The sequence below is a fragment of the Bos grunniens genome, chromosome 3 (assembly GCF_055505025.1).
Source record: "Bos grunniens cultivar Pamir isolate PY7600 chromosome 3, Bosgru_T2T1.0, whole genome shotgun sequence".
NCBI classification, from domain to species: domain Eukaryota; kingdom Metazoa; phylum Chordata; class Mammalia; order Artiodactyla; family Bovidae; genus Bos; species Bos grunniens.
The window spans coordinates 55,365,487-55,390,059 of NC_141167.1; the positions used below are offsets into that span (position 1 = coordinate 55,365,487).

General features: G+C 39.3%; 1 pseudogene; it reads right to left on the minus strand.

Moving 5' to 3' along the window:
• Positions 1-4,393: 4,393 nt before the first annotated feature.
• Positions 4,394-5,022, minus strand: LOC147375655 (sentrin-specific protease 8-like; annotated as a pseudogene).
• Between the last annotated feature and the right edge of the window lie 19,551 nt (positions 5,023-24,573).

Here is a 24,573-nt window from a genome sequence, read left to right on the forward strand (position 1 = left end):
TAATAACAGCCCCCCAGTCCCAGTGCCATAAATCCAGAAAGGTTTGTATCTCACCCGTGGATACTGTCCACTCAGAAGGGGAGCTCTGCCCACTGTGAGCACTCAGAGACCTTGGGACAAAGCAGCAGTAATCTTAGATGTTGCTGTTTGTGGTGCTAAAGGGAAAAACAACCTGATGAATCATGCACTGGCTCTAAGAGCTTCCACCTTGAGCGACACATATTACTTTTGCTCACACATCTCTGGCCAAAGCAAGTAAAATGGCCCCACTAACTTCAAGCAGGGCAGGTAAGTGTAATACTATGAAATATCACAAAGGAGGGCTGAAAAAAATTGGTAGATAGCAGTAGTGATTTCCATATTAGGTAATTGTTTTTTGTTGTGTTCGTTATTTACTTCTTGCTGCTGCTGCTGCTAAGTTGCTTCAGTCGTGTCCGACTCTGTGTGACCCCAGAGACGGCAGCCCACCAGGCTCCCCCGTCCCTGGGATTCTCCAGGCAAAAACAATGGAGTGGGTTGTCATTTCCTTCTCCAATGCATGAAAGTGAAAAGTGAAAGTGATTCAAACTGGAACCAGGTTTAAATTAAAAAAAAAAAAAAATGTTTTTAGAAACATCATGGGATACAAATATTTAGGTCTCATTTATTTAAGAATCTTGTAATCTACAAAGATAAAGCAGAATGAATGCCATATATATTCCACAAGCTTTTCGCAATTAATAGAAATTTTAGATGACACCATAGAATAAAAAGTGAAAAGCCTGGTTTTTAAAAATGCAGGGAGTAAAACATTCTGTACAATGCCAAGAATAGCCTAGTTGCAGCATTGTCTGAAATAGTTGTGTTTCTAATAAATGAAGATGTTTGAAATTTACTTTTACCTTTGCATTAATGGCCAGACCGTAAAGCATCTGCCCACAAACCAGGTAGACCTGGGTTTGATCCCTGGGTTGGGAAGATGCCCTGGAGAAGGAAATGGCACCCTACTCCAGTACCCTTGCCTGGAAAATCCCATGGACGGGGGAGCCTGGTAGGCCTACAGTTCATGGGGTCACAAGAGTCGGACATGACTGAGTGACTTCACTTGCGTTTTCAGTCTCTTTAAAATATTTTGATACCTTAATATACTCTTTGCTGTTGAATTTTATCAAACTATTAGAAAATCCAAAGTAGGAAAACAGCACTAGAACAAGATTAAACTATATTTCTTTTCTTTTTCACCAAGTCGCTTCATTTTGAACCCAAACATGACAGTATATGAAATGAATCAGAAACCTGGCAAAATTGAAATCTTAGGAATCTTGAGATATAAGTTTATGTATACTGAATGTTAGCACATTCAAAAGCAGAGACATTACTTTGGCAACAAAGGTCCGTCTAGTCAAGGCTATGGTTTTTCCAGTGGTCATGTATGGATATGAGAAGAAAGCTGAGTGCTGAAGAATTGATGCTTTTGAACTGTGGTGTTGGAGAAGACTCTTGAGAGTCCCTTGGACTGCAAGGAGATCCAACCAGTCCATTCTGAAGGAGATCAGCCCCGGGATTTCTTTGGAAGGAATGATGCTAAAGCTGAAACTCCAGTACTTTGGCCACCTCATGCAAAGAGTTGACTCATTGGAAAAGACTCTGATGCTGGGAGGGATTGGGGGCGGGAGGAGAAGGGGATGACAGAGGATGAGATGGCATCCATCCTCTGGATGGCATCACTGACTCGATGGACGTGAGTCTGAGTGAACTCTGGGAGTTGGTGATGGACAGGGAGGCCTGGTGTGCTGCAATTCATGGGGTCGCAAAGAGTCGGACACAACTGAGCAACTGAACTGAACTGATACCAAATGTTTTGTTCAAAGATTCTGTAGGAAGTTATTGTAAAGAATTTCCGGCAGGCTCTACTACAAAGCCACAGTTATCAAGACAGTATGGTACTGGCACAAAGACAGAAATATTGATCAATGGAATAAAATAGAAAGCCCAGAGATAAATCCACGCACATATGGACACCTTATCTTCGACAAAGGAGGCAAGAATATACAATGGATTAAAGACAATCTCTTTAACAAGTGGTGCTGGGAAATCTGGTCAACCACTTGTAAAAGAATGAAACTGGACCACTTTCTAACACCATACACAAAAATAAACTCAAAATGGATTAAAGATCTAAACGTAAGACCAGAAACTATAAAACTCCTAGAGGAGAACATAGGCAAAACACTCTCCGACATACATCACAGCAGGATCCTCTATGACCCACCTCCCAGAATATTGGAAATAAAAGCAAAAATAAACAAATGGGACCTAATTAAACTTAAAAGCTTCTGCACATCAAAGGAAACTATTAGCAAGGTGAAAAGACAGCCTTCAGAATGGGAGAAAATAATAGCAAATGAAGCAACCGACAAACAACTAATCTCAAAAATATACAAGCAACTCCTACAGCTCAACTCCAGAAAAATAAACGACCCAATCAAAAAATGGGCCAAAGAACTAAATAGACATTTCTCCAAAAAAGACATACAGATGGCTAACAAACACATGAAAAGATGCTCAACATCACTCATTGTCAGAGAAATGCAAATCAAAACCACCATGAGGTACCATTTCACACCAGTCAGAATGGCTGCGATCCAAAAGTCTACAAATAATAAATGCTGGAGAGGGTGTGGAGAAAAGGGAACCCTCTTACACTGTTGGTGGGAATGCAAACTAGTACAGCCACTATGGAGAACAGTGTGGAGATTCCTTAAAAAACTGGAAATAGAACTGCCTTATGATCCAGCAACCCCACTGCTGGGCATACACAGTGAGGAAACCAGAAGGGAAAGAGACACGTGTACCCCAATGTTCATCGCAGCACTGTTTATAATAGCCAGGACATGGAAGCAACCTAGATGTCCATCAGCAGATGAATGGATAAGAAAGCAGTGGTACATATACACAATGGAGTATTACTCAGCCATTAAAAAGAATACATTTGAATCAGTTCTAATGAGGTGGATGAAACTGGAGCCTATTATACAGAGTGAAGTAAGCCAGAAGGAAAAACATAAATACAGTATACTAACGCATATATATGGAATTTAGAAAGATGGTAACAATAACCCGGTGTACGAGACAGCAAAAGAGACACTGATGTATAGAACAGTCTTATGGACTCTGTGGGAGAGGGAGAGGGTGGGAAGATTTGGGAGAATGGCAATGAAACATGTAAAATATCATGTAGGAAACGAGTTGCCAGTCCAGGTTCGATGCATGATGCTGGATGCTTGGGGCTGGTGCACTGGGACGGCCCAGAGGGATGGTATGGGGAGGGAGGAGGGAGGAGGGTTCGGGATGGGGAACACATGTATACCTGTGGCGGATTCATTTTGATATTTGGCAAAACTAATACAATTATGTAAAGTTTAAAAATAAAATAAAATTAGAGAAAAAAAAAAAAAGAATTTCCGGCAGAGCTGTGTTTCTGCCCTGCAAAAATATCAACTGAAAGTAAAATAATAAAGATATGATATGCAATTATGAAAATGTATTAATAATTGGATGGTTTTTACATTATCAAAAATCTCATATTTACTAAAGTATACTTTTTAGTTACTCATCTAGATTGTGGAAGAATAGTGAAATTACACATCTTTTTTTTTTTTTTTTAATTTAGAAGGAATAGCATTTCTTTTTTGCTCTTGGTTCCACATTTCAGAAATTACATTGTCCGCATTTTGAATTAAGTGAAAAAGTTGAGAAAGGTCACTTTTTCTCTTTTATATTTCAAAAATAAGCCAACTTATAGTATTCAGAGGCAAAACTAGAGGTCCACCACAGACATTTATTTCAACACACTGAAAGTGCTCCAGGAATCAGATGGGCAACTCTGGGCTAACATCATCTTTATCAAGTATTGGCAAAGCTTATAGCTGGGAAAGCCTTTGCTTGTTGAATGGAAGAGATATCATAGAACTGAGTAACTGATAATACTTCGATCTTGAATTAGGTTAGGTCTTAATCTGCTTCTAGCCAGTTGATCTCTTGAAATATGTGGGTTGTGCTTTTTGGTTGCTCTATAATTTTCTTCTTGCTTCTAGATGTAACGTATTCCTAATTTGTTTTACAGATCAATCTGTTTTCTTTGGAATAAACCAGTGTGGATGAGGGAGCCCAAAAGGGAATTAATCAGTTTTGGTGCATATTTTGAAGACACCTTCACAGAACATACTGCTCAGAAGTTAGGGTTAAAGTGAAACTTTCCATTAGGATAGTGCGGAGGACAACATTCTCTCAGGGGAAAGAAAACATTCTAAGCTTTCCTCTCCCAGGCATCTTCCCTCAGGCACTGAGACCACAGCCATCCAATACATGGGGACAGGCAAAAGAGACTTCAAAAGTCAATATATTTCAGCAGCTAATTTTTAGCAAGTCTGGCAACGAGATCTTTCTATTCTTCTCTCTTGTTTGTGATGTATGTAGGAGAGATTTAGCTGCAATAGTGATTCTGGCTGTTGTCTAAAGGAGTTCTGACACAAGGCCTCAGTGTTACATATCACATACATCCCACAGTCACAGCTATTTTTGTTGAGCAGGGGCTTTCTCTTCCACAAAGGCCAGTTTGTTTCCTTTTCTGCCTGAGAAAGCCTCTAGTTTTTCTGCCACCTGCTCTGCATGGAATGAGTTGCTAGCATAAGAATCATAATGAAAAAAGCCATTTTTACCTTGCAGATAAACCAACAACCTCCAGTGGGTTCCCCCACCTGTATGTTTGGAATTATCATTGATGGCTAAAAATACAACTCTCTTGGGGAGATCCAAGAGTTCAAGGAACATGGTAATCTCTGCTGGGTTGACAGCCACTTGATGAACTGAGTAAGTTCGGGGCTGATGAAGCAGATGCAGTCAGAGCAGTCATGAAATTGACTGTTGCCAAGGTACTCAAAGGAAAACCCAGTAACATGGTCATTGAGCCAGTTTGGAGGATCCAGTAGTGAGATGACTTTGCAGGAGCCTGTTCATGTAACTCAAGACTACTGGGTCCATTTTGTACTGACCAGGGCTGCTCAGAAATTCCAGAAGCTGCTTCAGGCCTCACCACCCCTACCAGCCTCCAATCGGTTTTATATGCATCTTAGTCATAAAAAAGAGACGTAGAATTACTGAAATCAGAAGGAACTGTATTTTGGATTTGAATGTAAACTCAATCTTAGAGTTTCATATTTAATTTCATCTGAATTATTTTTAATGTCTGATTGGTAAAACTCCAAATTAGCAAATTGCACCTGTTGTTATGTTGCTACCTTTCCCATGTTAAAGGAGACAATTTTACACTAATACACACCTACGTCATTTTAGTTTTAACAAATGAGATCATACAAGACATGCTGTTGTGTTCTTCACTTTTTTATTTCAATTTGTCGTTCAGTTGCTCGGTTGTGTCCAACTCTTTGCAACCCCATGGACTGCAGGATGCCAGGCTTCCCTGTCCTTCACTGAATTCTGGAGCTTGCTCAAACTCATGTCCTTTGAGTCAGTGATGCCATCCAACCATCTCATTCTCTGTCATCCTCTTCTCCTGCCTTAATCTTTGCCAGCATAAGGTTTTTTCCGAATGAGTCAGCTCTTCACATTAAGTGGCTAAAGTATTGGATCAGGATCAGTCCTTCCAGTGAATATTCAGGATTGATTTTCCTTGACTGGTTTGATCTCCTGTAGTCCATGTCAATATATTCAGAATACTGTTAACAGCTAAATAGTATTACATAATATAAGTGTGCTATAATTTAAATTAACAATTTTCCTATTGAGGGAAAGTTGTTTTTGTTTTCAGTTATTTCCCTTTTTAAAATGATGTTATTTTGATATGCACACCTTCATATTTTTGTGTATGTGTGTTTTGTGGAATTGCTAGCTTAAGACCTGCTCATTTGCTAAATTCTGGAGTGTACCCCTATCCTCTTTTAAGAGAAGATGCCCTATTCGTGACATCAGCTATTTTGTATTACAGCAATCTTTTTATTGTCACCAATCTGATTGGCAAAAAATAAATTATATTTAAGTCATCCTTGAGGTTACTTGCATTTTCCATTGCTAATGAAGATGAGCAACTTTTTATACGTTTATGAGTCATTTGCTCTTCCTCTGTAAATTTCCTGTTCCTGACCTTTATCCATTTTTAATATGCTCATTTTTCCTTCTTGACTTGCAGGAAGACTGTGTATATTAAGGATATTATCTTTGTCAGCTTGGGCTTCTCTAACAAAGTACCATAGACTAGATGGCTTAAACAATTGAAATTTATTTCTCCCTGTTCTGGAGGCAGGAAAGCCCAAGATTAAGGTGTTAGACAATTAACTGGGAAGGGCTCTCCTTCTAGGCATCTTCTTGCTATATCCTATATGCTATGTCTTCACATGGCAGAGAGAGGAAGCAAACTGTCCAGTCTCTTTTTCTAAGGGCACTAATTCCCTTATGAAGACCTTGCCCTCAGGACCTCATCAAATGAGAACCTACTGTTATAGCACAGGAAAGTCAGTGCTCTGTGTGACCTAAATGGGAAGGAAATTAAAAAAAGAGGGGATATATGTGTATTATAGGTGATTCGCTTTGCTGTACAGTAGAAACTAACACAACATTTTAAAGCAAGTATACTCCAATAAAAATTAATTAAAAAATAAAAACTAAATTACCTCCCAAAGGCCCCATCTCTAAATACCATTACATTGGGAGATAGGGCTTAAACATAGGAATTTGGTGGGAGGGAGACACAATTGTGTCCATAGCCTGTATTGATACTTTTCTATGTTCGCTACAAATGCTTTTCTACCAGGCTGCCACTTTCTTCTGCACTGAAGGTATCTTTCAGCACATAAGAGTTGTACATTTTCACTTAGGCAGAACCTTTAATGGATTCCTTCTTTTGTTTCTTGTTTAGAAAAACTTTCTGTCCTCAAAGATTATAAATATATCTCCTTATGTCATTTTCTACAATTTGAGTTTTGTTTGTAATCTTTAAACTGTGTAGTTTTCATGGAATGTATGTTTGTGTGTCATGTGAAATGGGTCTCTAGCTTTTCTTTTTAAATCCCAGATATATAACTAATAGATCCCACATCATGAGAGTAATTTCAGAATTTTGTTTCTAAGTTATGTTTTTGAAGTCTTATCTTGGATATTTCCACTAGTCTTTTTGAAATATTGCACTTAGCTCACCTGGCCTCTATTATTAACTCAGAATGGGAAACAGTGGTCTAGACCACACAATAATAAAAGTAATACTACCCTTAGTATTCAACAATGCCACTATCACTAGTCGGACTCAGCCTTTGAATTGTTTTTTGAGTAAAGATATTTATGTAATGCCATTTTTCCTGTTTGCCATATGTCTTCTATGACCATCAGTAGTTTCCAGGTGGTTAAGTGGGTTAATTAGGAGGTATATTATTTTGCTGGGGCTGTAATAAAGCACCACAGACTAGGTGGCTTAAACAACAGAAATGTATTTCCTCACATTTCTGGAGGCTAGAAGTTTGAGACCAAGGTGTCAGTAGAGTTGATTTCTAATGAAGCCTGTCTCCCTGTCTGTTTCCTTTATCTTCATGTGGTCTTTTGTCTGTGTCTAATATCTTCTTCTGATGAGGATAATATTGTAATATTGGATTAGGGCTCATCCTGGGGATCTCATTTAACCTTGCTGTTGTTTACTTGATATGTTATGTCTGACCCTTTTGAGACCCCATAACCGGCCAGGCTCCTCTGCCCATGGGATTTCTCAGGCAAGAATACTAGTGTGGGCTGCCACTTCCTTTTCCAGGGGATCTTTCTGACCCAGGGATGGAAGCTGCATTCAGGCCTCCTGCATTGGAGGTGGATTCTTTACCACTGTGCCACCTGGAAAGCCCTTTTTACCTGAGCGTCTTGCTGAATCAGATTGCTGGACTCTATTCCACTGACTGATGCGGGAGGTCTTGGGAGGAACCACTAGATTTACATTTCTAACAAGATGTGGCAAGATGGCGAGTAGGAGCATGTGCACTCATCTTCTCCTGTGAGAACTCCAGAACTACAACTGGCTGCTGAACCCCATAGACAGGAGAATGTTGGGTCCCCCCAAGGAAAGATATCACACACCCAAGGGCAAAGGAGAAGTCCCAGCAAGATGGTAGGAGGGCCGAAATCACATTTAGAATCAAACCCCATACCTGCCAGAGATGCTTGGAGGGCTCAAGCAAACCTTGTGCACACTAGGACCCAGAGACCCCACAGAGACTGAGCCAGAGCTGTGTCTGAGGGTCTCCTGTGGAGGTACAGGTCAGAAGTGGACTGCTGCAGGGACAGGGGCTCCGGGTGCAGTAGACCTGGGTGTGGCATAAGCCCTCTTGGAGGAGGTTGCCATTAAGCCCACCAGAGAGCCACCAGAACTTAAATAGGACTGAGGAAACAGACTCTTGGTGGGCACAAACAAAAGCTTTTGTGTACCAGGACCCAAGAGAAAGGAGCAGTGACCCCAGAAGAGACTGACCCAGACTTGCCCGTGAGTGTCCAGCCATGTCCAGTGGAGGCGTGGGTTGGTGGTGGCCTTCTGCAGGCTGGGGGCACTGAGTGCCGTAGTGCCTGCATGGGACCATTTGAAGGAGGTCGCCATTATCTTCATTACCTCCACCACAGTTTGGCCTCAGGTCAAACAACAGGGAGGGAACAAAGCCCCAACTATCAACAGAAAATTGGATTAAAGATGTACTGGGCATGGCTCTGCCCATCAGAACAAGACTCAGTTTCCCCCTCAGTCAGTCTCTTCCATCAGGAAGCTTCCATAAGCTTCTTATCCTTCTCCATCAGAGGGCAGACATAATTAAAACCACGATCACAGAAAACTAACCAATCTGATCACATGGAACACGGCCTGGTCTAACTTAATGAAACTATGAGTCATGCTGATGGACGGGTCGTGGTGGAGAGTTCTGACAAAACGTGGTCCACTGGAGAAGGGAATGGCAAACCACTTCAGTATTCTTGCCTTGAGAACCCCATGAACAGTATGAAAAGGCAAAAGGATAGGACACTGAAAGATGAATTCCCCAGGTCAGGAGGTGCCCAATATGTTATGGAGATCAGTGGAAAAATAACTCCAGAAAGAATGAAGAGATGGATCCAAAGCAAAAAGAACACCCAGTTGTGGATATGACTGGTGATGGAAGTAAAGTCCAACACTGTAAAGAGCAATATTGCATAGGAACCTGGAATGTTAGGTCCATGAATCAAGGCAAATTGAAACTGGAGCCTATTATACAGAGTGAAGTAAGCCACAAAGAAAAACACCAATACAGTATACTAACGCATATATATGGAATTTAGAAAGATGGTAACGACAACCCTGTATGCGAGACAGCAAAAGAGACACAGCTGTATAGAAAAATCTTCTGGACTCTGTGGGAGGCGGGGTGGAGGGGATGATTTGGGAGAATAGCATTAAAACATGTATAATATCATATAAGAAACGAATCGCCAGTCCAGGTTCGATGCAGGATACAGGAAGCTTGGGGCTGGTGCACTGGGATGACTCAGAGGGATGGTATGGAGAGGGAGGTGGGAGGGGGGGTTTAGGACTGGGAACACGTGTACACCCGAGGCGGATGCATGTTGATGTATGACAAAACCAATACAATATTGTAAAGTAAAAAAAGAAAGAAAGAAAGAAAGAAAGTGGTCAAACAGGATATGGCAAGAATGAACATTGACATTTTAGAAATCAGTGAACTAAAATAGACTGGAATGGGTGAATTTAACTCAGATGACCATTATATCTACTACTGTGGGCAAGAATCCCTTAGAAGAAATGGAGTAGCCCTTATAGTCAACAAGAGTCCAAAATGCAGTACTTGGATGCAATCTCAAAAACGACAGAATGATCTCTGTTCATTTCCAAGGCAAACCATTCAGTATCAGAGTAATCAAGTCTATGCCCCAACCAGTAATGCTGAAGAAGCTGAAGTTGAATGGTTCTATGAAGACCTGTAAGACCTAGAACTACCACCCCCCAAAAGATGTCCTTTTCATTATAGGGGGCAAAAGTAGAAAGTCAAGAGATATTGGGAATAACAGGAAATTTTGGCTTTGGAGTATAAAATGAAGCAGGTCAAAGGCTAAAAGAGTTTGCCAAGAGAATGCACGGGTCATAGCAAACACCCTCTTCCACAACACAAGAGAAGACTCTACACAAGGACATCACCAGATGGTCAATATCAAAATCCGACTGATTATATTCTTTGCAGCCAAAGATGGAGGACCTCTATACAGTCAGCAAAAATAAGACCAGAGCTGACAGTGGCTCAGATCATGAACTCCTTATTGCCAAATTCAGACTTAAATTGAAGAAATTAGGGAAAACCATTACACCATTCAGTTCAGTTCAGTTCAGTCTCTCAGTCGTGTCCCACTCTTTGCGACCCCATGAATTGCAGCATGCCAGGCCTCCCTGTCCATCACCGGACTTCACTCAAACTCACATCCATCGAGTCGGTGATGCCATCCAGCCATCTCATCCTCTGTCGTCCCCTTCTCCTCCTGCCCTCAATCCCTCCCAGTATCAGTCTTTTCCAATGAGTCAACTCTTCGCATGAGGTGGCCAAAGTACTGGAGTTTCAGCTTCAACATGAGTCCTTCCAATGAATATTTGGGACTGATTTCCTTTAGGATTGACTGGTTGGATCTCCTTGCAGTCCATGGGACTCTCAAGAGTCTTCTCCAACACCACAGTTCAAAAGCATCAATTCTTTGGTGCTCAGCTTTCTTCACAGTCCAACTCTCACATCCATACAAGACCACTGGAAAAACCATAATCTTGACTAGATGGACCTTTGTTGGCAAAGTAATGTCTCTGCTTTTCAATATGCTATCTAGGTTGGTCATAACTTTTCTTCCAAGGAGTAAGTGTCTTTTAATTTCATGGCTGCAGTCACCATCTGCAGTGATTTTGGAGCCCCCAAAAATAAAGTCTGACACTGTTTCCACTGTTTTCCCATCTATTTCCCATGAAGTGATGGGACCAGATGTCATGATCTTCATTTTCTGAATGTTGAGCTTTAAGCCAACTTTTTCACTCTCCTCTTTCAATTTCATCACGAGGATCTTTAGTTCTTCTTCACTTTCTTCCATAAGGGTGGTGTCATCTGTGTATCAGGGGTTATTGATATTTCTCCCAGCAGTCTTGATTCCAGCTTGTGCTTCCTCCAGGCCAGCATTTCTCATGATGTACTCTGCATAGAAGTTAAATAAGCAGGGTGACAATATACAGCCTTGACGTACTCCTTTTGGAACCAGTCTGTTGTTCCATGTCCAGTTCTAATTGTTGCTTCCTGACCTGCATATAGGTTTATCAAGAGGCAGGTCAGGTGGTCTGGCATTCCCATCTCTTTCAGAATTTTCCACAGTTTATTGTGATCCACACACTCAAAGGCTTTGGCATAATCAGTAAAGCAGAAATAGATGTTTTTCTGGAACTCTCTTGCTTTTTCTATGATCCAGTAGATGTTGGCAATTTGATCTCTGGTTTCTCTGCCTTTTCTAAAACCAGCTTGAACACCTGGAAGTTCACAGTTCATGTACTGCTGAAGCCTGGCTTGGAGAATTTTGAGCATTACTTTACTAGCATGTGAGATGAGTGCAATTGTGTGGTACTTTGAGCATTCTTTGGCATTGCCTTTCTTTGGGATTGGAATGAAAACACCTTTTCCAGTCCTGTGGCCACTGCTGAGTTGTCCAAATTTGCTGGCATATTGAGTGCAGCACTTTCACAGCATCATCTTTCAGGATTTGAAATAGCTCAACTGGAATTCCATCACCTCCACTAGCTTTGTTCATAGTGATGCTTTCTAAGGCCCACTTGACTTCACATTCCAGGATGTCTGGCTCTAGGTGAGTGATCATTCAGGTATGACCTTAATCAAATCCCTTATGATTGATTATACAGTTGGTGTGACGTATAGATTCAAGAGATTAGATCTGATAGAGTACCTGGAGAACTATGGATGGAGGTTCACGACATTGTACAAGAGGCAGAGATCAAGACTATCCCCAAGAAAAAGGAATGCAAAAAGGCAAAAGGGTTGTCTGAGGAGGCCTTACAAAGAGCTGAGGAAAGAAGAGAAGCAAAAGGCAAAGGAGAAAAGGAAAGATATACCCATGTGAATGCAGAGTTCCAAAGAATAGCAAGAAAAGATAAGAAAGCCTTCTTTAGTGATCAATGCAGTGAAATCAATGCAATGAAATAGAGGAAAACAATAGAATGAGAATGGTTAGATATCTTTTCAAGAAAATTAGAGATACCAAGTGAACATTTCATGCAAAGATGGGCACAATAAAGGACAGAAATTGTATGGACCTAACAGAAGCAGAAGATATTAAGAAGAGGTGGCAAGAATACACAGAAGAAGTATACCAAAAAATCTTCATGACCCAGATAACCACAATGGTGTGATCAGTGACTACAGCCAGACATCCTAGAATGCAAAGTCAAGTGGGCCTTAGGAAGCATCACTATGAACAAAGCTAGTGGAGGTGATGGAATTCCAGTTGAGCTATTTCAAATCCTGAAAGATGATGCTGTGAAAGTGCTGCACTCAATATGCCAGCAAATTTGGAAAACTCAGCAGTGGCCACAAGACTGGAAAAGGTCAGTTTTCATTCGAATCCCCAAAAAAGGCAATGCCAAAGAATGCTCAAACTACCGCACAATTGCACTCATCTCACATGCTAGCAAAGTAATGCTTAAAATTCTCCAAGTTAGGCTTCAACAGTATGTGAACTGTGAACGTCCAGATGTTCAAGTTGGATTTAGAAAATCCAGAGGAACAGAGATCAAATTGTCAACATCTGTTTGATCATCAAAAAAGCAAGAGAATATCAAAAAAACATCTGCTTTATTGACTATGCCAAAGCCTTTGACTGTGTGGACCACAACAAAATGTGGAAAATTCTTAAAGAGATGGGAATACCAGACCACCTGACCTGCCTCCTGAAAAATCTGTATGTAGGTCAAGAAGCAACGGTTAGAACTGGAACAACAGACTGGTTCCAAACTGGGAAAGGAATAAGTCAAGACTTTATATTGTCACCCTGCTTATTTAACTTCTATGCTGAGTACATCATGAGAAATGCTGGGCTGGATGAAGCACAAGCTGGAATCAAGATTGCTGGGAGAAATATCAATAACCTCAGATATGCAGATGACACCACATTAATGGATAAAGTGAAGAAGAACTAAACAGCCTCTTGATGAAAGTGAAAGAGGAGAGTGAAAAAGTTGGCTTAAAACTCAACATTCAGAAAATGAAGATCATGGCATCTGGCCCCATCACTCCATGGCACATAGATGGGGAAACAATGCAAACAGTGAGAGACTATTTTTGGGGGGCTCCAAGATCACTGCAGATGGTGATTGCAGCCATGAAATAAAAAGATGCTTGTTCCTTGGAAGAAAAGCTATGACCAGACTAGATAGCATATTAAAAAGCAAAGGCATTACTTTTCCAGCAAAGGTCCATCTAGTCAAAGCTATGGTTTTTCCAGTAGTCATGTATGGATGTGAGTGTTGGACTATAAATAAAGCTGAGTGCCAAAGAATTGATGCATTTGAACTGTGGTGTTGGAGAAGACTCTTGAGGGTCCCTTAGACTGCAAGGAGATCCAAACAGTCTTTCCTAAAGGAAATCAGTCATGAATATTCATTGGAAGGACTGATGCTAAAGCTGAAACTCCAATACTTTGGCCACCTGATGTGAAGAACTGACTTTTTTGGAAAAGACCCTGATGCTGGGAAATATTGAAGGCAGGAGGAGAAGGGGATGACTGAGGATGAGATGGTTGGATGGCATCACAGACTCGATGGACATGAGTTTGAGTAAGCTCCAGGAGTTGGCGATGGACAGGGAAGCCTGGTGTGCTGCAATGCATGGGGTCACAAAGAGTTGAACATGACTGAGCAACTGAACTGAACTGAACTGAACAAGAACCTGCCTACCAATTCAAGAGATGTAAGAGACAAGGGTTTGATCCCTGCTTGGGAAGGTCCTCTGGAAAAGTAAATGCCTACCCACTCCAGTATTCTTACCTGGAGAGTCTCATGGACAGAGAAGACTGTTAGCCTGTAGTCCATGGGGTCACAAAGAGTCAGACACGACTGAAGTCACTTAGCAGCAGTAGCAACAAGATCCAGGGGAAGGTCCCTAGACAATGCTGGTCTGGGGACCACACTTTGAGAACCACACTGGTCTATCAACTACTCACAATGAACCAAGAAACAACTTTTTGACAGGGCAAAATGGTATCACTGTTTTAGTACAGGTAATTTAATTCCTTTCATAAACAGTGTTTTCACTCCAATACCCAAAAATTTGCCTTGAAAAATTTAAGAGCTATCTAGCAAGAGACTAGGAGAATATGGGATGATATACATTGACAGTAAAAATCATATTCAAAAAGACAAAGCAGGCATAAGTGAGGCCACAGTTTAGCTGGTTATAAATTTCTTTCTGGTGTCAAAGGAAGTTTTGTGTTGTACACTGGCAAAATTCCCATAGTAGTCCAAAAATATTGCTTACCCTTTATAACCCTAACCAGAAACGTTTTACAAGGCTATTTGGATAAATTTTGTATTTTCCTGCCTACACTTTCAGTGTTTACAATCTTCTTTGATCCTCACATTTTCCACTCTTGCTTGAGTTCAGTTGATCTTAAAATAATTTGCTGCTTTTGTAAAATAAATCTTTAGTCAGTTTTTGGCTTCCCAGAGGGGTACTGAAATGTTTCAGTTTCCAAATAAAATATAATACTAATGCTTTTGGGTCAAGTTAATTAAATTAGATTAACTGTAGACAATAAACAGACCAAAACTAAATAAAAATACTTGAACACAAAATCTCATTCTAAAGGCATTAAAATACAAGGTCTTTTATGCAAGACCAAATAAATGGTATTTCTAAGGTAAAGGGAAAAAAACTACAGAAGCAAAGGCCTAGGCTGTGCTTTTTAATGCAAGGTTCTTCCTGGGAAGATGCTCTCCCTCTCAAGAATAATGTATCATTGGTTACTGGGAGACTTACAAAGTAACATAAACACAGATAAACATGTTTTAAGTAGTCACTTCTTTAAATAAATATATCATTCTGAAATCTCAGTGCCAAATACACTAATCTGTAAAACATGGCACTATTAAAAGAGTGGAAAACAGCAACTGGATGCAGCTTCCTGAAGATTGTGACATTTGTCATCACTCTATGATTTTATTTTATAAGATTAGTGATTTCCTCACAGCAAAGCTCAAGAGAAAATGCTACACAGAGTAAAAAGGTCCTGAGAATTAAAGAAGCTAAAATTAGAAGCACTACATAGCTACTTGCTTTCCAAATTGCGGTTAAGCAGATATTAAAATTGTCATTGAGTGATGCTTTCAGTGATGCCTTAAGAAACAGTGGCATTTCCCATGAGGAAGCATGCTCCAGATGATCTCACTGTGGCTCCTGTGGGTCTTACCCTCTTTCTGGTGTGTGGCACTCATCTCCCAGCCTGTACTAATTGCACTAATCAGAAACTTGTGGTGATCAGGAAGGGTGTTCCAAGAACTCCACATGCCAAGGCCTCAAGGTGAAGAGCAGCTTGGATCTGTGCGGCGGTTGTGGTGTTGTGCTATCACAAAGAGGTATCAATTGGCTTTTTTTCTAAACATGCTAGTCCATCCTCCACGCCTTTGATGATAAATTGTTGGCTCTCTATTGATTTAAACCCAGTTTGTGTCTGACTAAAATAGAAATACATTTTGTACCAGCTTGCCTTTACCTGTTAAGAGAACCTATCATGGGTTGTCATTCAGGTCAGAAGTGAGACAGCAATTCATTCTGACCTAATGAAGCTGCATCAATTGCTTAGCTTATGCTCTGGCATTGCGGTCATTCACCTGTAGGTATTTAGAAACTTTTCTGAATTTTAATTCGTGAGAAGTAAGCATCAGGGGAAAAGAATTACCTTATTGTCTCTAGCCTCAGAAGAAAAACGTCTGCAGATCTGAAGAATAACAAAGCAGAAATAGAGACACAGACACAGAGAACAAATGTATGGATACCAAGAAGGAAAGTGGGGTGGTGGGAGGAATAGGGAGATTGGGATTGACATATGTGTATACATACTACTGGGCTTTCCAGAAGATGCTAATGGTAAAGAAACTGCCTGCCAATGCAGGATACATAAGAGACATGGGTCAAATCCTTGAATTAGGAAGATCCCCTGGAGAAGGGAATGGCAATCCACTCCAGTATCATTGCCTAGAAAATTCCACAGACAGAGGAGCCTGGCGGGTTACTGGGAATTTTACTTTTAATGCACTGTGGTGAACTGAATGGGAAGAAGTCCAAAAGGGAGGATATATATATAGTAGAGACTATAGTAGAATATATACTATATATAGTAGAGAATGTAGAGTAGAAACTAAACATTGTACAGCAACTATAATCCAAAAAAATTAATTTAAAAAAGAGAAATGGATGATGATACACCATCATATTACAACACTGCCCTTGGAAATAATTCAACTCTCATAAGCAATGCCAGTAATTCTTTATAAAATGATGACCCCCTGAAATTCAGCATTTCAGTTGTAATTCTGAAAAGTTTTGCAAGTCAGTGAGAGTCTCATGGTTAAATTTCTAACTATTAATACCATCTGAGCTTGTGTGGTTTGACCTTCACTTGCCCATTGACACATTTCTTTGTGAATACAGTCATTCTTTGCTCTGATGATTAAGAAAGGGTAGTTGGCTCTTGAGTTCCAACATGTAAGTTTTTCAATTTTGCTCTTCATTATAATTCCCACTGCAATCAAGCATCACGTTTCACCTGATCTATGTCTGCCTGTTTTTTATAACCACTTTGTTCACAAAGAATAACCACTTTGACCATTTACATTGAATGTGGAATTTTCCTCCTAAAAATATTTCTATTTTAGTTACCTTTGTTTTTTTGATGTGGACCATATTTAAGGTCTTTATTTATTGAAGTTTTTACAACGTTATTTCTGTTTTATGTTTTGTTTCTTTTGGCTGCTAGGCATGTGGGATCTTATCTCCTGACCAGTGATGGGACCTATACTCCCTGCATTGGAAGGCAAAATCTTAATCACTGGACTACTAGGGAAAATCTCTACCAGGTAAAGCTCAAAATCCTTCAAGCTATGGGATTCAAATGTACTTGAACCAAGAACATCCAGATGTACAAACTGAATTTAGAAAAGGCAGAGGAACCAGAGACCAAGTTGCCAATATCCACTAGATCATGCAAAAAGCAAGAGAATTCCAGAAAAACATATACTTCTGCTTCATTAACAATGCTAAAGCATCTGACTATGTGGATCACAAAAAAACTGTGGGAAATGCTGAAAGAGATGGGAATACCAGGCCTTCTTACTTGCCTCCTGAGAAACCTATATGTAGGTCCAAAGGCAACAGTTAGAACTGGACATGGAAAAACAGACTGGTTAAAAATTGGGAAAGAAGTATGTCAAGGCTGTATATCGTCTGCTTGCTTATTTAGCTTATATGCCTAGTACATCATGCGGAATGCCAGACTGGATGAAGCACAAGCTGGAATCAAGATTGCTGAGAGAAATATCAATAACCTCGGATATGCAGATGACACCACCCTTATGGAAGAAAGTGAATAGGAACCAAAGAGCCTCTTGATGAAAGTGAAAGAGGAGAGTGAAAAAGCTGGGTTAAAACTCAACATTCAAAAAACGAAGATCATGGCATCTGGTCCCATCACTTCATGGCACATAGATGGGGAAACAATGCAAACAGTGACAAACTTTATTTTCTAGGGCTCCAAAATCACTGCAAATGGTGACTACGGCCATAAAATTTAAAGACACTTGCACTTTGGAAGAAAAGCCATGACAAACCTAGGCAGTGTATTAAAAAGCAGATATATCACCTTGCCAGCAAAGGTCTTTCTAGACAAAGCTATGGTTTTTCCAGTAGTCATGTATGGATGTGAGAGTTGGACCACGAAGAAGGCTGAGCACCAGAGAACTGATGCTTTTGAACCATGGTGGTAGAGAAGACTTGAGAGTCCATTGGACAGCAAGGGGATCAAGCCAGCTAATCCTAAAGGAAACCAAACCTGAATATTCACTGGAAGGACTGATGCCAAAACTGAAGCTCTAATACTTCGGCCACGTGATGTGAAGGGCTGACTCATTAGAATAGACCCTAATGCTGGGAAACACTTTGAGCAGGAGGAAAAGGCGACAACAGGGTGACATGGTTGGATGACATCACTAACTCAATGGACATGAGTTTGAGCCAATTCCAGGAGATAGTGAAGGACAGGGAAACCAGGCCATGGGGTTGCAAAGAGTTGTATACAACTGAGTGACTGAACAACAGTTACAAAGTGATTTTAAATTATTTCCAGTCTTCATTACTATCAAATTTGTCCAAATTACTTAGCATGACAAACAAAGTTCTTCATTATCTTGTCTTTAGTGGGTCCTTTCTGGAGAGTCTGGGTAATCCAATAAACCATTTTCCCTTCTCTGAGATTTCTGAGTCCCCTTCTATTTTTCAGATGTGGTTACCAATAACTACGCTTGTGAATGCCTGCATACTCAGTCATGTCCAACTCTTTGTGACCCCGTGGATTATAGCCCTACAGGCTCCTCTGTTCGTAGGATTTTTCAGGCAAGAATACTGGAGTGTATTGCCAGTTCCTTCTTCAGGGGATCTTCCCAACCCAGGGATTGAACCCACATCTCCTGCATGCAAATTCTTTACCTCTGAGCCACCAAGGAAGCCCCTAATTATGCTTGTACTCTGAGACTAATTGAATTTGACCACAAGTAGGCCTCTTAATCAGGTTCTGAAAATCAAATTCTCTTGCCTGAAATTTTAGATTTATAAGCTTATCAGTGATCTAATTTGATCCGTACTTGGTAGTATTATTCCATTATACTATTATGTTATTTTAAATAGACAAAATCTATAACTTGGAGAAAATATTTGCTTAAAAGCACAGAGAGAAGATTAAAACACCAGTCTCTTAAGATCGAGGTTACCCTGATGCTATGAAAAGTAATTTTTAATGTGGTGGTATAATTAAAGAGCTGTGTAAATTACATAGTTTATAGGACTGGACATCGATACCATGATGAACAATTCCATTGCTCAGTCACTCAAGTCATGTCTGACTCTTTGTGGCCCCATGAATTGTAGCCTGCCAGGTTTCTCTGTCCAGGGAATTCTCCAGGCAAGAATACTGAGTGGTTGCTGCTTCCTACTCCAGGGTATCTTCCCAACCCAGGGATTGAAACATGTCTTATGTCTCCTTCATTGGCAGGTGGATTCGTCACCTCTAGCACCACCATTACTCTGGTGTTTTTTAAAGGATTCTATTATGTACTCCATGTACTCCAAATACTACTCATTATTTTACCACTTTCTTTGTTTTCTTCTAGAAATATACTCAACCATCTTTTTTTTTTTTTTTGCTATGCCTATGTTTTAAATGTTTTTTTTTTAATTGCAGTAGTCACATAACATGAAGCATAATATTAATATTTTAATCATATTTAACCATACAGTCCAGTGGCACTGAGTACATTCACATCGTTGTGCAACTCTCACGAGCATCCATCTCCCAAATTCTTCACCTTCCTAAACTGAAACTCTGCATTGTAAGTACATTTAATGAACACATTTTATTTGTGGTTTCTAGAAAACAACAATAAATACTTTTTATTTATGTACAGGATGAATATACCTTTTAAAAAAGAAATATTCATTTCCAGTTGATAATTGGCTCTTAGAAATTTAGGGCTAATAACATCCTTTGACATTACTAATGTTCATATACTTCTACACCAATTGCAAGTGGGCAGTCGGGTAAAGGGGGATATATGTGTGTGTGTGCAGAGGGGTGGGAAACACATTTTTTGGAGTATTCTTCATTCTAATAGTTGAACCTGATGGACATGTTTTAGCCCTCAAAAAAACCCCTTGAGGACTTCCCTGGTTGTAGAGTGGTTAAGAATTTGCCTGCCAGTGCGGGGGACACAGGTTCAATCCCCGGTCCAGGAAGATCCCACGTGCCATGGAGCAACTAAGCCCCTTCTCCACAACTACTGAGCCGGCAATCTAGAGCCCATGCTCTATAACAAAGAGTAACCCCCACTAGCAACTAGAGCAAGTTTGTGTGCAGCAGTGCAAACAAAAATAAATAAATAAGAAAACCCCATGAGACATATATTACTGTCACTATTTTACAATGAAACTGAAGTAAACAAAAAGTGCTTTGTACATCTCCAAGAGGCTTTATGTATTTATCATACCATAACATTACTATTAAATATTAATATAGTGGGGAATTATGTTAGTGTCCCTCCCTCCAAAACCTCCCAGAACTAGTAGGAGAATTGCACTAACAAAGTCGTAGTTGTCAGGTAAGAGAAATCTAAAGATAGTCAATCTGCCTGTGAGATCTAAGTTAATTTTTGTCATGGTAACTTTGTTCAGTTGCTCCATCGTGTCTGACTCTGCAACCCAATGGACTGCAGCACGCCAGAGTTCCCTGTCCCTCACCATCTCCTGGAGCTTGCTCAAACTCATGTCCATTGAGTCAGTGATGCCACTCAATCATCTCATCCTCTGTTGTTCCCTTTTCCTCCTGATCTCATTGTTTCCCAACATCAGGGTCTTTTCTATTGAGTTGGCTCTTCACATTAGGTAGCCAGAGTATTGGAGCTTCAGCTTATCATCAGTCCTTCCAATGAATATTCAGGGTTGATTTCCTCTAGGATTCATTGGTTTGATCTCCTTGCAGTCCAAGGGACTCTCAAGAGTTTTCTCTAACACCACAGTTCAAAAGCATCACTTCTTTGACACTCAACCTTCTTTATGGTCCAACTCTCACATCTGTACAAGACTACTGGAAAAACCATAACTTTGACTCTACGGACCTTTGTTGGCAAAGTAATGGGAACATTAAATGACTTTATTCTGAGAATTACCAAACTGTGGCAAACAATGAGATGCTAGAAGCTTGTAAACCCCCAGTTTTAAAAATTATTTTACTACTTTCTTTCATTGGGGCAGATAATGGTTATCTAAAGAAAAATCACAAAGAATTGACCATGTCAGCACTTGGGGCAGGACAGCAAGATGCTGTTATAGGAATCACTCAGTCCTAGAGATCTGGAAACTGCCTTGTACACTGAGAAAGGCTGTGGTACAATATCCATGTTTTATTTCTGACTTTGGTGTTCTGTGCCTTCAGGATTTCTAGGTGAATATACTAGCTTCTTCAAAAGTTAACACATCAAAGATCATTAATTGATATATAAACAAAGGTCCTTGGTCCAATACATTTGAGAAACTCATTCTGAATTGTTTCCACAGCAAGTTTAAATCTACAGAAGGATAAAAACCTATTTAATGGTTTGCAAATTGTCTTAGCTAGAGACAAAACTTCTTGCATATTGTACTTACTGAAATCATTTAATATCTTTTTGGGAAGCTAGGATGTTGATAAGCAGAACATAGTTTCTTGTTGTTCTTATAATTTGTGACACTTTTCTGAGTGTTACTATTTTAGATACTAATTACATAAGGAAAATTCTAGATATGTAAGTCATAAAATAATGCAAATTCTAACAATCATCAATGCTATTCTGTATCCTTGGTCTTTGAGAGAATAAATCAAAATGGCTTACTGACTTCTTAAATTCATATTCATCAAAAAGGAGGATAACCAGGAAGGATCAAATAAAATTATTTAGGGGACTAGACAAAGTAACACATAAATTTGGTGCTCTATTTTCCAGTGTTTACTTGTTTGTTCCTTAAGAGAAATATGTTTGTTACTCTCACATTCCAAAGAAGTGCTTGGATGTGGTTTCATCCTTGAATGCTGAGACAGTTGTTAATTCAGTGAAAAGGTGTTAGGCGGAAACTTGTTGAGAAGGAAAACTATCATTCTTTGACAAGGATTTAAGAAATTTCTTCTGGCCTATAGAAAATTATTCTTTAATACAAAGTTTGTACTGTCCTGGGTTCTCTCTTAGCTAGTCCCAATTCTTCCAATTGCTTTTTTCTACAGCAAATTAAGTAAATCCAAGACTTAGTTAATAGTGAAAATGTGTATGATTAGTCCATGAAATCAGGTTCCCAGGATTAGCTCTATTCAACCATAACTCAGTGGAAAGGCACAGTGTGTCGAGTGTATCTTCTACTAATAAGATATAAAATAGAGCAAAAGAAGTGAAGAAAGTAATTTAGGTGTAGTATGTTTCTTTCAAGCTAATGAGGTGGTTTCTCTTTTTTTAATTTTAATGTTTTTTATTACTGAAGTCTAGTTAATTTACAATATTGTGTTAGTTTCAGGTATGCAGCAAAATGATTCATATATATATATATATATATGCTCTTTTCCAGATTCTTTTCTCTCATAGGTTATTACAAGATATTCAGTATCGTTCCCTAGTTTATTTCTTGTAATTGCCTATTTGATTTCTTTCAGGATATGAATCTCTGGAAATATTGAAGATTAACTTTTACAGAAAGTCAGACACACAAGAAAATAATCTAGGCCATCTAAAATAAAACCTTCATCTTGGTTGTAATATCATAGTTTTGGTACCTTGCTATTATTGCCAATCACTTGGAGAAACAGAATGACTGATTTCAGACTATCATACTGGGGTGTTTGAAGAAACAACATTCTGCTCTGTTTTGCAGAAACGGCTGCTGCTCTTTCTCACATCTTTTGACTCTCCTCCATGAGGCTGAAGCAGAAAGAGAATTAGTCTGTCTGTCCTTTACTGATTTGCAGGTTTCAACCTTTGGCATCCACTTCCTCCTTTCTTTTAAGAAGAAAACCAGAAATGCTTTGCTATTCTTTCTCCATGTTCTTTCTCCTCCTTTCTCTGCTTCATTTTCCTAGAATGCCTTTCTTTGATACTGGTTCAATTTTCAGATAATGTATGTTGCCGGAAAGAAAAAAAGTGAATTGTGTGTCTGAATATGTAATTTTCTCCTACTCTATGGCTTATTTATCCTACAAGTAATATTCCAAGAATATCTGCTTTGTTCTTACAGTTTTTCTCATTAATTTTTAAAGCAATTGGTTTTATTAAATGCTTTTGGCAAATAAAGGGTTACCAAGCCCCCTCCCCTAGCTCTTGCCCATCCCATCCTGCAACTAGCAAAATAAAATCCATGATAGGAACTCTTTTGCTAAAGATTTTTAATCATTGGGCATTCATCTCTTGAATGCTTCAGTAATGTATTTCTGGAATCAGAGTGATATTTTCGAGATATTGAATAGGCATATGATGTTTTAAAGATGTTTTAAAAATACCAGAGTCCCAAAAGGCCTATCCTTTATAGGGTAATAGAATACATTAATCATTAATAGAATCAACCTAATATTGTTGGTATGTACCTTTTCAATGTCAGTTAATCATCATTATGCATTACAGAACTCACTAGGTGAAGAATATTGTACTGAGTACTTTAGAAATCAGTGTGGAAACCTTAAAAGTGGAAATGAAGGCAGCAAATCTACTTGAAGTGTGTGTGTGTGTGTGTGTGTGTGTGTTTAATACATCTGGAATCTTGTGCAGTGATAAGATGAGTGAGAATTTAGGAGTAATAATTATTTAATAGATTAGGTCAGGGATGCTATTGCATTTGGGATAACTCAAGGTGTTTTGATGAGCATAAATGCTTATTAAATCCTAAGTTTTGGCTTAGAATCCTGAGTTCACAAAGTTAGGAGTGAAGCCATGTTTGATCTGAGGAAATCAGCGTGGAAACCAATCAAGTTCAAGTATAAGGAAGAATCCACAAATCAGACAGCATAGTGCCTGGCACATATTACATACTCGATTCATGTTACTGACAGCTACTAATTATTTTTTCATGCATGGTCCTGTTTTATCATCATAACTGTCCTGTGGCAAGTATTGCTATTATCACATTTCTGCTAATAGAGCCCCAAGAAGGCTGTCTCATTTGTGGAATCCTCCATATACTTGTATCACCAGAGATCAGTTTGCCTATTCTCACAAAGAACATGAAGGGAATTATATATGTATATTCTTGTGTCTGCCTTCTTTCACTCAGCAAAATGTTTTTGAGATTAACTCACGGGTTAGTAATTTGTTTGCCTCACCTTCTATTTTTGAACTGAGTAGTATTTCTTTGTTTGAACTTACCACAATTTGCTCATCTGTTTTCCATCTTTGCTCATCTGTTTTCCTATTGATGGATATTTGGTCTGTTCCATGTTTGGGGCTTATTAAAATAAAGCTGCTGTGAGCATTCAAAGCTAAGCTTTTCTGTTGATGGACATGTATGTTTTAATTTCCCTTAGGTAAAAAGGAGTAGAAGTAAAACATTAAGCATCTTTATGAGCTTGTTGACCAATTATATATCTTCTTTTGTAAAGTGTCTGTTCAAGTGTTTTGACTGTTTTCTAATTGTGTCATTCATCTTTTTTATTGTCACTTTAGTAGTGTCTTTGGATTGAAAAAACTTTAAAATTTTGATGAAG